Source organism: Caretta caretta, chromosome 3 (genome assembly GCF_965140235.1).
Source record: "Caretta caretta isolate rCarCar2 chromosome 3, rCarCar1.hap1, whole genome shotgun sequence".
Classification (NCBI taxonomy): Eukaryota; Metazoa; Chordata; order Testudines; family Cheloniidae; genus Caretta; species Caretta caretta.
Genome location: NC_134208.1, coordinates 168,649,706 through 168,663,773, shown reverse-complemented (window position 1 = coordinate 168,663,773; position 14,068 = coordinate 168,649,706). Strand labels below are relative to the sequence as shown.

General features: G+C 42.7%; 1 long non-coding RNA gene across 1 annotated transcript; it reads right to left on the bottom strand.

Moving 5' to 3' along the window:
• Nucleotides 1-1,976: 1,976 nt before the first annotated feature.
• On the bottom strand, nucleotides 1,977-13,808 carry LOC125633604 (uncharacterized). The gene is made up of 3 exons (XR_007355672.2): nucleotides 13,374-13,808; nucleotides 5,781-6,085; nucleotides 1,977-2,509 (listed from the first exon to the last, which is right to left on the bottom strand). It is a non-coding gene; the product is annotated as an uncharacterized LOC125633604 (long non-coding RNA).
• Between the last annotated feature and the right edge of the window lie 260 nt (nucleotides 13,809-14,068).

Sequence of the window (14,068 nt, the reverse complement as noted above, 5' to 3'; positions counted from 1 at the left end):
TCCTTTGACCATTAACTATTTTGCAATATTTCCTTTTCTTAAAACTCTCACACTTATAAGACACTGGTTTGCAGTGTTGTTGTAGTCAGCTGTGCTGGATTCAGCTGGGAGATAGAGAGACACAGTCATAGAATATAGTGTCATAAGACACTGAGACATGCTACTTATTACTTTAACCATCAGCAGCTCTTCTGTTCCACCAGAAGGACCTCATAATGAGAGCAGCTCTCCTCAGCCAGATGGTGCCAACAACCAACCCTCAAACTGTTGGTTCCAATGGCCATTCCCGCAACTACCAAATCCACTAGCCAATCTTCCACCTGCCAGATCTGACAGCCAACCTTCAGTGTTACTCCCAATAGCCAACTCAACAGTCATTCCCAATTGCCAAGCCCCCAACTGCCATGAAATTTTCTGATTCCAGCATTTCATCCATTCTCTTGTTAAAGGGGTATCCTCAAAACCATTCTGCTCACCACTTCAATAGCAGCAGTGAGGAAAATAATATCACCCTGTGACTACTTTCTTTCCACATGCAAAGTTTCTCCTCCTCCCATGACCTCAGCTCAACCATAAGACTGGACCCTCAGGGACTGCCTATTCTGGATGCTGCAGTTATGATGAAAATAGTAATTAGACATGGCTTGGGACTGGCCAAGCTCCATTGGATTCTTGGCCTGGCCAGTAGCATTCAGTCACATAGGCTGAAACTCATAGATTGAAAGAGTTATCGCATTGCATCAAAACATTATATAACAATCTTTCGTGTCCCCCATCCTCTTGCTGCAAACATCCTAGCACCATGATGAGAGGAAATAGAATCACACTAATGAAATAGGGAGGATCCTGGAAAATATGGGATGTAAAATGTTTTGGCAGGAACCTTTCTTGAAATGAATGGACAGTTTCCCTTTGCATCTACTAAGACTGCACACAAGGGAACCAATTATGGTGGTTATTTAGTGATATGTAAAATTTAAGGAATGACTGAGTTTTAAGTTAAGTCCTATCTCCTCTGGTAATTCACTCCACAGACAAGGGTCATTAACAGAAAATCTCTGGCACTCTATAGATTCACTGTGGTCATGTTTTGCTGCATTACCCCCAAGGACTGACCCTTTTTGGGTGGATCATAAATGGAGAAGTAGTCTCTGATATAGCCAGACTTTAACCCATTCACAGCCTTCATGACTGAGACCAATGCTTTGAATTGACATTGGAAGCAAAGCAGGAGCCAATGTTGTCTCCAACTTTTCAGTCTTAGGTACATGAAATGAAACAGGTGGTTTCCTGGCAAGCTGGAGATGGAAGACATCACTTATTGCCACTGTTGCTATGTGACCATTCCTATAGCTACAGAATAACCATTACTGTTATGTTTAGACAGATAAACATAATAGCTATTCCTGTTTTCCTGTTGTCCAGAGCAGTGGTTATCTACCTTTTTTTTACTCGTGGCCCCTAACCTTAAATAGACACGCCTGTAGACCCCCAATCAGAGGTGACATATGGGGGTCATGTGTCCTCACATGCTTTATTCACATGCCCCCCTCCTCAAGATTTCTGCCTTCCATTTGGCCCTGCTCCGTGAAGTGCAGAGCAGTGGTGTATCTCCTTGGCTAGCTGCTGCCTGCTCATGGAGTCAATGGCTGTGTGGCAACCCCTTCTAATGGCAGGGGGAGATCTCTCTTCTCCAGTGATTCTGCAGTTTTTGGTTGAGCCCCCTCCCCAACCCGGACAGTCTGGGTGGCCCACTGAAGTGAGTCAGGGGGTGGAAGTGGCACTCCCTCCCCAAGTCCCCCCACTACCTGGACTGAAACCCAATTTATTTTGGCAGACCCCTCCCCCCCGTAACCTGCTCATGGGACCCCAGGAAGCCCCGGACCCCTGGTTGAGCACTGTTGGTCTAGAGGAGGTTTAACAGGACTGACCTTTACTCAGAGAGGAGCATGAGTGAACAAGAATTTCCCCAGAAAATTACATTAATGTTGTGAATCTTCGGTCCTTCCTCATCACCACCCTACCGCCTCTGTAGTCCAGTTATCTCACCACCTTGAAAAATCAGTTCCCGGGCATAATAATTATTATTTTTATAGCATATATATCCCATTGTCAGGGCAGAACTCCACTTCCATTTGCTGGCCCCACATTGGGGAATGCCCTGAAGTGGTGGCCAAATTCTATGGATTTTAAGAAGATTGAATAGGAAACATGAATATTAAGAAGCTGCATCTGTTTATTGCACCAAGACTTACATAGCATCAGTGGCCCAGCCAATACAATCTAACCAGTGTAATGAGACTTGTGGGGAAGGGTAACTGTGACTGGGAAAGATACTTAATCCAGATAAAAGTTGATTCTAGATGTAATCTTTTTCTAATTCCCCCACTAACGTGACAAATATTTTGGTCATCTTCTTCAGCTCTGCAACCAAGTTATGAGCCAAAGCATCTGTTCCTTGCATGCCATTAATACTGCCATGCTCCTTCCATGGCAGTTTAGATTAGAACTGTGTAAAAAAAAATTCATTTTAGACTTTTATTTGATGAAAAATAACCTTTTAGCCAAAAATTTTCACAAAAGGGTTACGTTTTTCCAATTTTTTTATTTTTTGTTGAAACCAACATTTTTGGAATTTCAAATTTTGAAGTTTTTGAATTCTGAATTTTGAAGTTTCAATGTTTTGTTTGTTTCTCCACCCTTCCTCCCCATTTTTCTCTTTATTTCTTTTTGCTACTGAATACAACAAAATGAATTGTCTGGTTCTGGGGGAGAGAAACGGGGTATTTTTACTTTTTCATCCTCCTTTTTTCTCTTTTCCTTTTGCCATTCAATAACTTTTCCAAACTTGAGAAAGTTTGGGAAAGTTACCATGTACCATAATAAATAATAAATTAAAAGAGTAAAAGAACCCCAATCATCATCATTACTACACTAGACATCATTCATTTTATGACAGGTTTCAGAGTAACAGCCGTGTTAGTCTGTATTCGCAAAAAGAAAAGGAGTACTTGTGGCACCTTAGTGACTAACCAATTTATTTGAGCATGAGCTTTCGTGAGCTACAGCTCATTTTATATATTCAGTCAAGAGTGCTGGAACAATTTGTATAGCGGGGGTGCTAAGAGCCAGTGAACCAAACTGTAAACCCTGTATATAATGGAAACCATTTCAACCAGTTCCAGCACCTTTGTATTCAGTGCGGGAAAGGGTTGGGTCGGGGGAAGAAGAGAAGAGAGAGAAAGGGGAAAACCCAAATTTTGAAATATCTTTAACAAAATCAGAAAAATGTAGAAAAACATGACCAGTTATTCTGTTTCAAATCATGTGAAATAGAAACAACTTTGAAATTTCAATTTTTTTTCATTAAATCATTTTCCCTATTTTTTGGCCAGCTCAAGATTGGATTTACATGAAACCTTGCTTGGGCCCTCTGTACTGAGATGAATTTCACAATGAATGAGAAAGGTCTAGATGAGCTCCAGAGATGTTTTTCCTGCCTCACCTGTGGTGTTCTCAGAGGCCAAAAGAGAACAAACACTTGATAGCAAATAAAAAAAAATTATCAAGGAATGAAATATGCTTGGAGGAGCGATAGTGTGAGGTGAAGAGGGAGGGAACTGAAGCTGTAACTAATTCAGATGAATATAAGCAGAGGCAGCAGAGACAGCTGGGAAATTGAGAGAATGCAGAAAGAACATGAGAAGAGAATACAATAGGAGGACAAGAGACTGAGTCTACAGGTAGAAATATCAAAGGCATCGTGCTACATGAGCATACGATATGTTTCAGACAGATTGAGATTGAAAACCAGGCCCAGTGCATTTATAAGAAAAGGAGTACTTGTGGCACCTTAGAGACTAACCAATTTATTTGAGCATGAGTTTTCGTGAGCTACAGCTTCACTTCCGATGAAGTGAGCTGTAGCTCACGAAAGCTCATGCTCAAATAAATTGGTTAGTCTCTAAGGTGCCACAAGTACTCCTTTTCTTTTTGCGAATACAGACTAACACGGCTGTTACTCTGAAACCTGCATTTATAAGATTACTGAAGAGGTTCCTACTCCTGTGAGAAATACCCAAGCAGCATAACCGGGCCCAGCAGTTTAACACTGGTTTTCACCAACCTCAGCCAAGCACTTCATAGTCTAATGACTCCCTTATTATCATCATCCAGATTAACCTGATCCTACATGCCATCTTGTATGTCCTCTTCCTCATATTACTCAGACTGCCCAGGCAGTACAAGTAACTCCAGTTATACTAATCTATATACAGTTTCCTGAACCTCATTTTGTCTGCGTCTGTTTATATGTAAAAAATCTAGGTCTTGTTTGTTTGTTTGTTTTTTAATTGTTCTGCTGGAGAAAACTGCATGGAATGCTTTAATGAGTTTCATAAAGAGAGGCATTATAATAGAGTTGATAATTAGACTGCTGAAATGTTTTCCCAAACATCCCACTCCCTCTGTATCAAAATATGATTCAATGATACATTATACATCATTATACATAAGCAGGAAGTTGGTGACCAATTATACTGACATGGAGCATTTCCATGTTCCCCATTATCACCACCATCTTCTATATCAAAGTATGAGTTAATAAGGAAGCATTATTCATAAACTGGAAACTGGGGACAAAATAGGTAATATGTCTTTCACTCTTTAAAATCCCTCCTGTCCTACAGGAAGAGAGGGTCTTAATTTTATAAGAACTCTGTGTTATCCAGTGGAATTTTACTTGTAGGACAGGAGGCATTTTGGAGGCCCAGGACTCTAAACTCTGTCATTTATTGCATTACAGCTGCTATTATTGACAGGGATGTTAGTTGTTTTCCCCATCTCTCTCACTAAAGGATTTCATTGATGATTGAAAGTACTGGGCTCTCTCCTCAGACATATAAAGTATCAATATAGTAATATCAGTTTAATCAATACAGCTTAAACCATAATAATTTATGATCACTAAGCCCTTATTTTATTTCACTTTGGAGACTTGGGCCCCCACTAGAAAAAAAATGCTAAAAGACCCAGGTTTATTTCATTATTAGTTCTTAAAGGTAATTTGGAAGGAAGGGGAAAAGTGTGGGAGCGGCTCTCTGATTGTATCTCACTTAATCAATTCCCTACCATTGCAGGGGACTTGGACATGGGTGTACCTTAGCTTTCCTCTGCCTGTGGCACACAGAAGTTTAGTCTCCTGAGAGCTAGTCTAATTCTGGTTGGTGTGAGAGGTGGCTGGGTAGCATTTATTGGCTTGTGATAAACAGCAGGTCAGTCTAGATGATCTGGTGGTCCCTTATGGTCTTAAACTCTATGATCCTATGACTTAAGCCCTTTCTTTGCTCCTTTCTGAAGTGTAAAGAAGGCCTGATTGGTTTGGTTCTCTCCCGCCCCCAAGTTACATGATCTCAAATGTCTCAACTAAGGAAGATCCTACCCTACTCAAAGATGCCAGGCAAATGTATCTACCATGCTCAGTGTGCTGCCACGTCCTCCTGTCCTCACACTATTGCATCTCCTTGACCATACCCCAGTGTCATTCCCACTAAACTAGGTTGCCATATACTGCCATTCCCACACATTTCTATTGTAATATGACTCCAAATTCCCATTAATTTCAATAGAACAGGAGTAGACCCAAAGTTCGGGATTTGTAGGTCATTGGACTGCCTCATAAAATGCAGGCTAAGTAGGAATGCACAGATTTAAGCCATATGCAGGTATGCTTATAAGGGATCATTTTGTCCCAACTTGAATTAACTCCTTGAGTACCATACCTCTAGAGCAGTCAGGACTGTTTTTTAAAGGCTTCCAGGCATCGTTAATGGCTCCTCTGATTCTTCTATAGAGTTTGCTTCCTGTCCACATGTGTGAAGAAGAGTTTTCAGTCACTTTATCTGTGTTTCAAGAGGAGAATAATTCTGAATCTCCCATGTAGGGTTTGTTACTGCCTGGACATAGTCTAGTCTCTTTATATCTTGCCAAAGAGCTTCTTTCCATGGCCAGTTACTGTGCAAAGTGCTTTGCGCTGAATTCCATTGAAAGAGTGATCTTTCAGTCAATATCTAAAAGCAGCTGAGAGCTGTGGAAAGAAAAGAACTATTGCATGTTTGCTGTGTAAATAAAGTCACTTCTTTTCCTCTGAATGTGTGTGCCAAATCACAAGTCATATGTGCCAAGACTCCAGCCATCTAGGACATTGCATCACTCCATGGCATTCCCACAGGAAAAGGTAAAACTTTATCCATAAACCTGTAGAGCAGTCACACACAAAATTCCTCTTGTGGGTTGTAGTTTGCAATTACATTGCTGAAGTTCCCCCGCCCCTCTTTTTTTCTTTTTGTTTAAAAACAAAGCTTACTTACATTACGTTGTGTTTTATGCAGTAATCAGACATTTGTGGTAAAATCCTGGCCTCACTGAAGTCAATGGCAAAATTCCCACTGACTTCAGTGAGGCCAGCATTTCACCCGGGGACTTTGGGATGTGCTCAGATGCTATAATGACAGACCGGTAATCCCAGAGATCGTTCTCATGATCATCCATTCTTCTATGCTCTGTCAACACTGGCCCTCACAGTGCAGTCTGACTTCTATGGACCCTTAACTTGTTCCCCTTCTGTACAGTCACCAGAGCTGTCTTTGCTTCTAAGAGAGGCTTTTTGGACTCTGTTTGGCGAGCGTGACTCTGTCAGTCTGTTCCAATTCAGAGACTGTAGCTCTCAAGCCTACAGAGACTGTGTTCATTTTAGATTGTGATTCAAGTAGGCAATGTCTCTGTCAGTTAGCTCTCCTTAAAATGTACCTTCAGATTACACCCAGTCAGCAATAACAACAGCATTTACTCTACAGTTGTCTACACAAACAAGTTTATGTATTGTGATAGAAACAATACAAATGAAAAGTAAATCAGCTACATATATAGCCCTATTTCAGTTCAATCTGAGGCTCTAATTCACAAAAGCATCCCTGTTCAAGAAAGTGCTTAAGCATGTGCGTAGAGCTGTGTAAGTGCTTTCTTGAATAGGGATCGACTAAAGCATGTGCTTAAGTGATTTCTTGAACTGTGGTTTTAAGACGAAAACATATTGCTGTTATCAGCCTAGAGATAAGACATGAAGAGCATCTTATCACTCGGGAAAGCAAAGATACTTCTTCTTCCAAGGAGACATTGGGTGAAATTCTGCCCCCATTCAAATCAGTGGCAAAACTCTCGCTGACTTGAATGGGAACAGGATTTCACCCCCTTTTTTTTTTTTACCTAACCCTTGCAAGGTAGGGGGAAATGACCCATTCCCACCAACTTTTGAGCCTTCCCTTCTTGATTAGATTTAACCAGTTTGTGTTCCTGCTAGCAATCTATTCATTTGATTAAGTTGCATGACATTCGGCAACACCTCCAGACCATCTGCCATAATTAAATACAGACCCAATCTATGACTCTTTCCATTGAATGTGTACTTTCCTTTGAACTTCCAACGGATTTCCTGGCTGCTTTAATTACCATTTGATCTAATTTAAGTTTCAGACAGACATTTTCTCCAAATTCACATGTAAACAAGCAAAAACTATTGCTTTGGTCAGCTATGAAGTTCAGAATCATTCCAAAATTATTTGAGCTAACACTTTTTTCTGTAGCAGTTTTAGCTCTCATGCATTCTGAATTAGATTCTAAACTGAAAAATATTCACCACTGTATTAATCACCTTCTAGAAAAAATTACTTTGAATGTCATGCACATTTCCAGACTATCATCTGTTCTCTGCTGGAAAGACAAGTAATAATGATTCAACAGAGAGGGGGGGAAAGTCTATAAATATTGAACCCATGGAAGGAAAAACTATCTTTCAAGTGATTGGTGGGGAATACTTGTATCTTATTGCTGAAGTGAATAGTCCTTTATGTGATATTTTTAATAAATCACATTGTCAAATCATAATTCTTGCTGAGACTACATATTGTTTATCTTTAAAAAGAACCTAAGAGATATAGCTCTATCACCAATAGGAGTGGCTTACTGATCTAAACAGCTTATTAGGCATGCTTATGTTCCCTAGAACCACAGGTTCAGATCCCAGCAAGTTCAGTTCATCAGTCTCTGATGCACAGTAGGTAAAGTAAGTGCAGAGACATTTGCACTGTAAGTGTCTTTCGGAAGAAACCTTAAAAACTAAGGACAATATATTCAAACTTTGGCCCTTAGAGCTAGGCATCTGAATCCATATTTAGGCCCATAGCCTGAATTTCAGAGATTCTGAGCACACTCATTGAAACAAAAGGCAGTTGCAAATGCCCAGCACTACTGAAAAACCAAGCCACATATTTAGGTGCCAAACTTAGGCACTCAAGTTTGAAATTGTGGACGTAGGTCCCGTCTGCTCTGTGCTGACATTAAAGATCCCATGGTGCTTTTGTAAGAGCAGGGCTTTCCTCTCATTCTTGTGTTGTGTGTTTAGAGCAAGGGCCTCCCCTGCCCTTCCCCCAATCTCTCATTGCAGTAGTTTTCAACTTTTCCTACACTAGGACCTGCTTTTTCATACCAAGACTCCACTGTGAGCCCCCTCCCAGTTAGCAATAAGGAAAGGATAAGGGTGGCCATGATCCTCTGACACTTGTTCATGACCATCCTGAGAATTGCAATCCCCAGGTTCTCAAAAAGAAAAGGAGTACTTGTGGCACCTTAGAGACTAACCAATTTATTTGAGCATAAGCTTTCGTGAGCTACAGCTCACTTCATGCATCGGATGAAGTGAGCTGTAGCTCACGAAAGCTTATGTTCAAATAAATTGGTTAGTCTCTAAGGTGCCACAAGTACTCCTTTTCTTTTTGCGAATACAGACTAACACGGCTGTTACTCTGAAATTCTCAGGTTGAGAATTCATGTCTTAAGGAACCTGGGGCAATTATTTCAATATGCAACTGAATTTCAGTGATGCATTTTGTAGGGTTTGTGAAGAAATCCATCAGAAGGCAAGATGCTTGATACACATGAAATACTATGACACTTATAAAAATGAATGCTTTGGGGAAATGATGAGTGTGTACATCTGTCATTTGAAAAGACACCACTTTTAGTTAAAATTAGTTAACACATGCAATGGGGAAACAGACCCTAATTGTGTGACATTATTAAATATGTAAATGCTGCCACAAAAGAAATGTCCTATTGTGGCATGAAATATTGGGCAATCAAATCTACACAGTCACAATCGGATCTACACAGTCACAATAAACATTTTCTTTCAATACCTGCTTTTGGTTCTTTTGAAACACCAGTTTCACCAGGAGGCAAAGGTACGTTTTATTGTCTGCCAACACTGCTCCTTTTAAGTCATCTAATACCAACATTTACCTGGACCTGCCAGCTGTCCTGTTCCATGGTTTGGCTCACGCTGCATTCCTGACTCTGAGCTCTTGTGCATTCTATTGCTTTCCTTGTATGCTAAACATACTTTCTAAATTAGGACAGGGATTCAAATGAATGATCAGCCAGTATGTGTGTTAAATCTAATTACATTTTAAAAACTGCTTTTCTGTTGGAAGGGACAATGGTATTTGATGCTTTTCAGACCTAGTCCTACAAAGTGCTGAGTACCCTCAATTCCTATGGCCTTCAGTGGGGAAAGAGGGGTTTTAACATCTTGCAGAATTGAAGTGTTCTACCTTTAAATCCCTCAACTAGATGACCAGTTAATCTTCACAACAGCTCTTGGAGTTAGACAAGTAAGTGTTGTTATCATCATCATTTTCCAGTCAGGGTTAACTGAGATAGAGGGGTTAAGGCCCAGATTCTCAAAGGTATTTGTATTTAGGCACCTAATTCTGATGGAAATCAATAGGAACATAAGCTTTGGAGCTGCCCGGGGGCCACCCAGCCCATGATCCAACCATTTTTTGGCCGGGCCAAACATGAGTGGCACTGTGACCCCATGTGTCAGAGTGCAACACCACTCACTTAAATTTGGAAGGGGAATGGCATAGGTGCTCATGGACTAGGGAAGGTCAGAGTGCTGATGGGGGGCACCTGCGAGAGAAAGAAGAGGTTCAGGTGGGCAGGCAAAGCTAAATCCTCAGCCCACTTTAAATGGCACTCCACAGGCCTGGGTAGTTAGGCACCTAAACAGCTTTGAGGATCTGAGCCTAAGTGACTTTCCCAAGGCCACAGAGAGTGTGTCAGAGCCAGAAGTAAAACTCAGTGGTCCTTCCTCCCATTCCCATCCTCACACCACTAAACCAGAACCAAGATTATCAAAAACAGGTGCATAAAGTTAGGCCCCTAAATCCAAATTTAGTTGCCTAAATAAATAGCAGTAAATGGGAACTGCTGGGTGCTCAACCCTTTGGAAAATCAGGCCATTTATTTAGGCACCTAAATGAGGATTTAGAAGCCTAACTTTAGGCACCCAGTTTTAAAACTCTTGGTCCAAACCTCTCATGCTGTTATTCTATACAGTTCATTAAGTCATTCATATGATAAAATGGTGATTGTGAGTGGCATGTACCTGGGAGCACAACTTGTATTTCCCTACTTTATATCTACCTTAGTTAAATAGTAAACCATATACATCCATGAGGTCTGCATGGTAGATCTGAGATAAGAACCAGATACATCTGTTTTCCTGGGTTGCAATGTGAAAATATGGCTTTTCCCGAGGCATCTGTACACCCAGAAGGGATTTCTGAACCTGGCACAACACATCTGCTTTAGCTCAAAAGGATCCCCCAAAAGGGGCATTTTTAGCACATCGCAGCACCCATATAGACTCTCCTATCTCACCATTTGTGAAAACACAGACTACGTGTTGCAGAAAAGATCCTCCATCCTACTCAAGGATTAATTACTGCTCAACACCCTCTGAAGATGCAACTGAGTGAAGCCATCTGTACAACAACACAGCCACTGTTAAGATTACAAGACCAACATTAGCCATCAAGAATATGGAATTGATTGTAGCCACTCCTGGAAGGACGTGTCCACAGAGTCTCCATGTAATCAGGGTGGCAGCTTGTGAAATATGTGATCCATCCCACATGATACTCAGAACATCTGGAGTCTCACATTCCAGCATGTAGGCACCCAGAAACACAGTTGAAAATGACTGCATCACTAAGTGACTGTGCATCCACATTACAATGAAATGGGTCAAGAACGTTTGTTATAGTCATTTGTGTGACAACTTAGTGCTATATTTGGGGACATGTGGCAACTGTCACTGAGTTGTCCTCTAGGATGTGTTATTAATGGAGTCAAAGGCATGAAATGTTGGATGTTATTGAACCCTTACTCAATTCTACTTTATTAAGAGATGCAGGATAACAAGGGATGGGTTATAGCTGTTGCTGTGGTTCTCCATTCTGTTTTAATAGAGACTTGTCACACTGTAATTATGTGTAGTATTATCCTGGTATTGGGTCTAAACTGTTAGTATCAATGATCAGGACTTGTTGGACAGTCCTGCAAGCTTGTTATGTAATGCTCTAGGTTGTCTGCTATAGGACATGATTAGGTTCTGCTTACTGAGAAGATTAATGATGGCCTCATAGCCATGCTTTCCCTTCTGACCCTTTTATTTAAGCACACTGTAAAGGGATCCATTACTTACTGTCAGGCCACTTCCTCCTGTCTGCTCAGGGGATTAGCTCTGTCTAGGTCTCACGCCCCCTTCCATCATTTGCTCTTGCCACAGCCTCTCTCGCTCTTGATGTGCTCAGTCTTCATGACTTGGTCCTCCAGCCAGCTTACTATGGGTTTCCCCCCTTTTGGGTTATCAAACTCCCACAGAAAGAATTGTCCTTGGAGGTTTTCAAATCCACTGCCCTGACTGTGCCACTTCCCCAGCGGTTGGTAGGGGAACCCAGGCCCACTCTCTACTCCAGCTTCCAGCTCAAGGACCTTCTTCTAATCAAGGCCTGCATCATCCCACTTTGTTGCTATTTCCCTGAGCCTTTTCCTACTCTGCCTCTCTCAGGCTTTTGCACTACCAGCCTTCTGGGAAAACCTGGAGCCCCCGGGTTTCTACTCCCCTGCTTGCTTTTCTCTTTTCCCTCTCTAATGTCAAAAGAGTGACTATAGTTCATCACACACACATACAGGAACTCCTCACTTAAAGTCATCCTGGTTAACGTTGTTTCGATGTTAAGTTGCTGATCAGTTAGGGAACATGCTGGTTTAAAGTTGTGAAATGCTCCCTTCTAACATCTGGCAGCCACCTGTTTTGTCCACTGCTTGCAGGAAGAGCAGCCCATTGCAGCTAGCTGGTGGGTGGTTGGAACTAGGGTGGACCAGCAGCCCCCTATCAGCTCCCCACTCCCCTAAGTTCCCTGTGCAGCAGCTGTCCCTCCCCCCACTGCCATGTGCTGCTCCTGCCCTCTGCCTTGGAGCCGCTCCCAGAGACTCCTGCTTGCTGTATGGGGCAGGAGGGAAGACGGGGGCTAATGTCAGGGTGCCTCCCCCTCCCCCCTGCTCCTGCACCCCGCTTACCCCATCTTCCATAGAGCAGGGGGGACACACTACTGAGGGAGCTTCTAGGCAGTAGCTATGGTCTCAGGTCTGAGCAAGCTGATTTAATTAACAAGGCAGTGTACTTAAGCCTGGGGTCAGCTACTTAAAGGGGAAATGTGCATTTTTTCTCTCACACCCAGGGTATGTGTCTGTGTCTCTATCTGCCCTCCCTCCTTTCCTGCTGCCTTGTAGAGTGTGCGAGTTAACCCTTGGGGGCTCAGTCAATTGCTAGTTCATTTGGCAGTAAGGCATTCCCTGGGAAATATCCCACCCTCTGACTCCTCCACCTCAACCAAGCGTCACAATCATCATCACTGTGTACCAGTATTAAACTGTTTGTTTAAAACTTATATTCTGTGTGTGTGTATATATATGTAATCCTTCTGCCCATCAGAGTTGGCAGCAACAAGGGCCGGGTTCAATATCTAGGGGATCCATTCCAATAACACAATGCAAACCAGCTCGAGCCCCCACCCCGTGACCTGGGACAAATATATACCACCCCCGCTGGGCGCCTCGAAGAGGCGATACTTCCCCTCTCGCAAGCACATACTCTGAGTGTAGCAAAAAGCCTTTTAATAACAGAGAGAAACAATGTGGCATTATGCTGGGGAAACACCACCAACAGGATTCACAACCCATGAGCAAAAACCCACCCCAAGCAAATTTGGGGCATGCCTTTCCCTTTGGTTCTTGAGTCCAGCAACCCCAAATCACCCAAAGTCCCAAAAGTCCAATGACCCAAAAGTCTCTGTCCCTGGTCAGGGCAGCCCCAGAGTTAGAAAGCTTATCTGCAGAGCTTTACCTCCCAACCTGGGTGGAGATGAGGGGGGAGGGGAGGGGGGAGAGAGAGGTAAGGGGCACCTTACTTGATCTGAAGCTGACCGCCCCACAGCTCCATAGGCCTTTGCTCTGCTCCGCTCCACCAGCCGCCCCACAAACTGCTTTGCTCAGTTCCGCTCTGCGGCCCACAAGCAGCTCCCGCCGTCCCACAAATTGCTCCACCAGCCTATCCACAAGGCACTCCAGCCATCCCGCAAACTGCTCCACAATATATCTTCAGGCTCCCCCACTACTTAACACAACACTCAGTGATTTCAGCTCTTAGTCAGTTCAGCTCTTTGGTGAATTCAGCTTGTAGTAGGGGAGCCTCAGTACTAGTACACCATTAGCCCAAAGCGAGCTCAGCAGCCTTTAACTAGACTCCTAACAGAATCAAAATTAGCTCTGATATTACACAATAGAGAGAGGAGGAAGTGCAATTAGCATGTAAGACCCTCACCAGGGGGCCCATGCCACCAAGTATTAATACTTCTCCCCAGCCTCTCTGTCAATTCACAGTTTTGGAACCCATGACCCTTGCCTAGCGAGTGCTACTTAGTTGATGGTGAATCCCTCCATCATAACAAAAGGCCACGTACAGTTCCAAGCACAGTTCCCATAATCAGGGTAATAACAATTTATTCTTCCTGCCCCAATAACAGAGACACTGGGGATCCCACAGCAGCCAAAGTGACCATTTGGGCATCTATGGCCTCATTCTAGGCGGGGTGGGTGTGCCTAT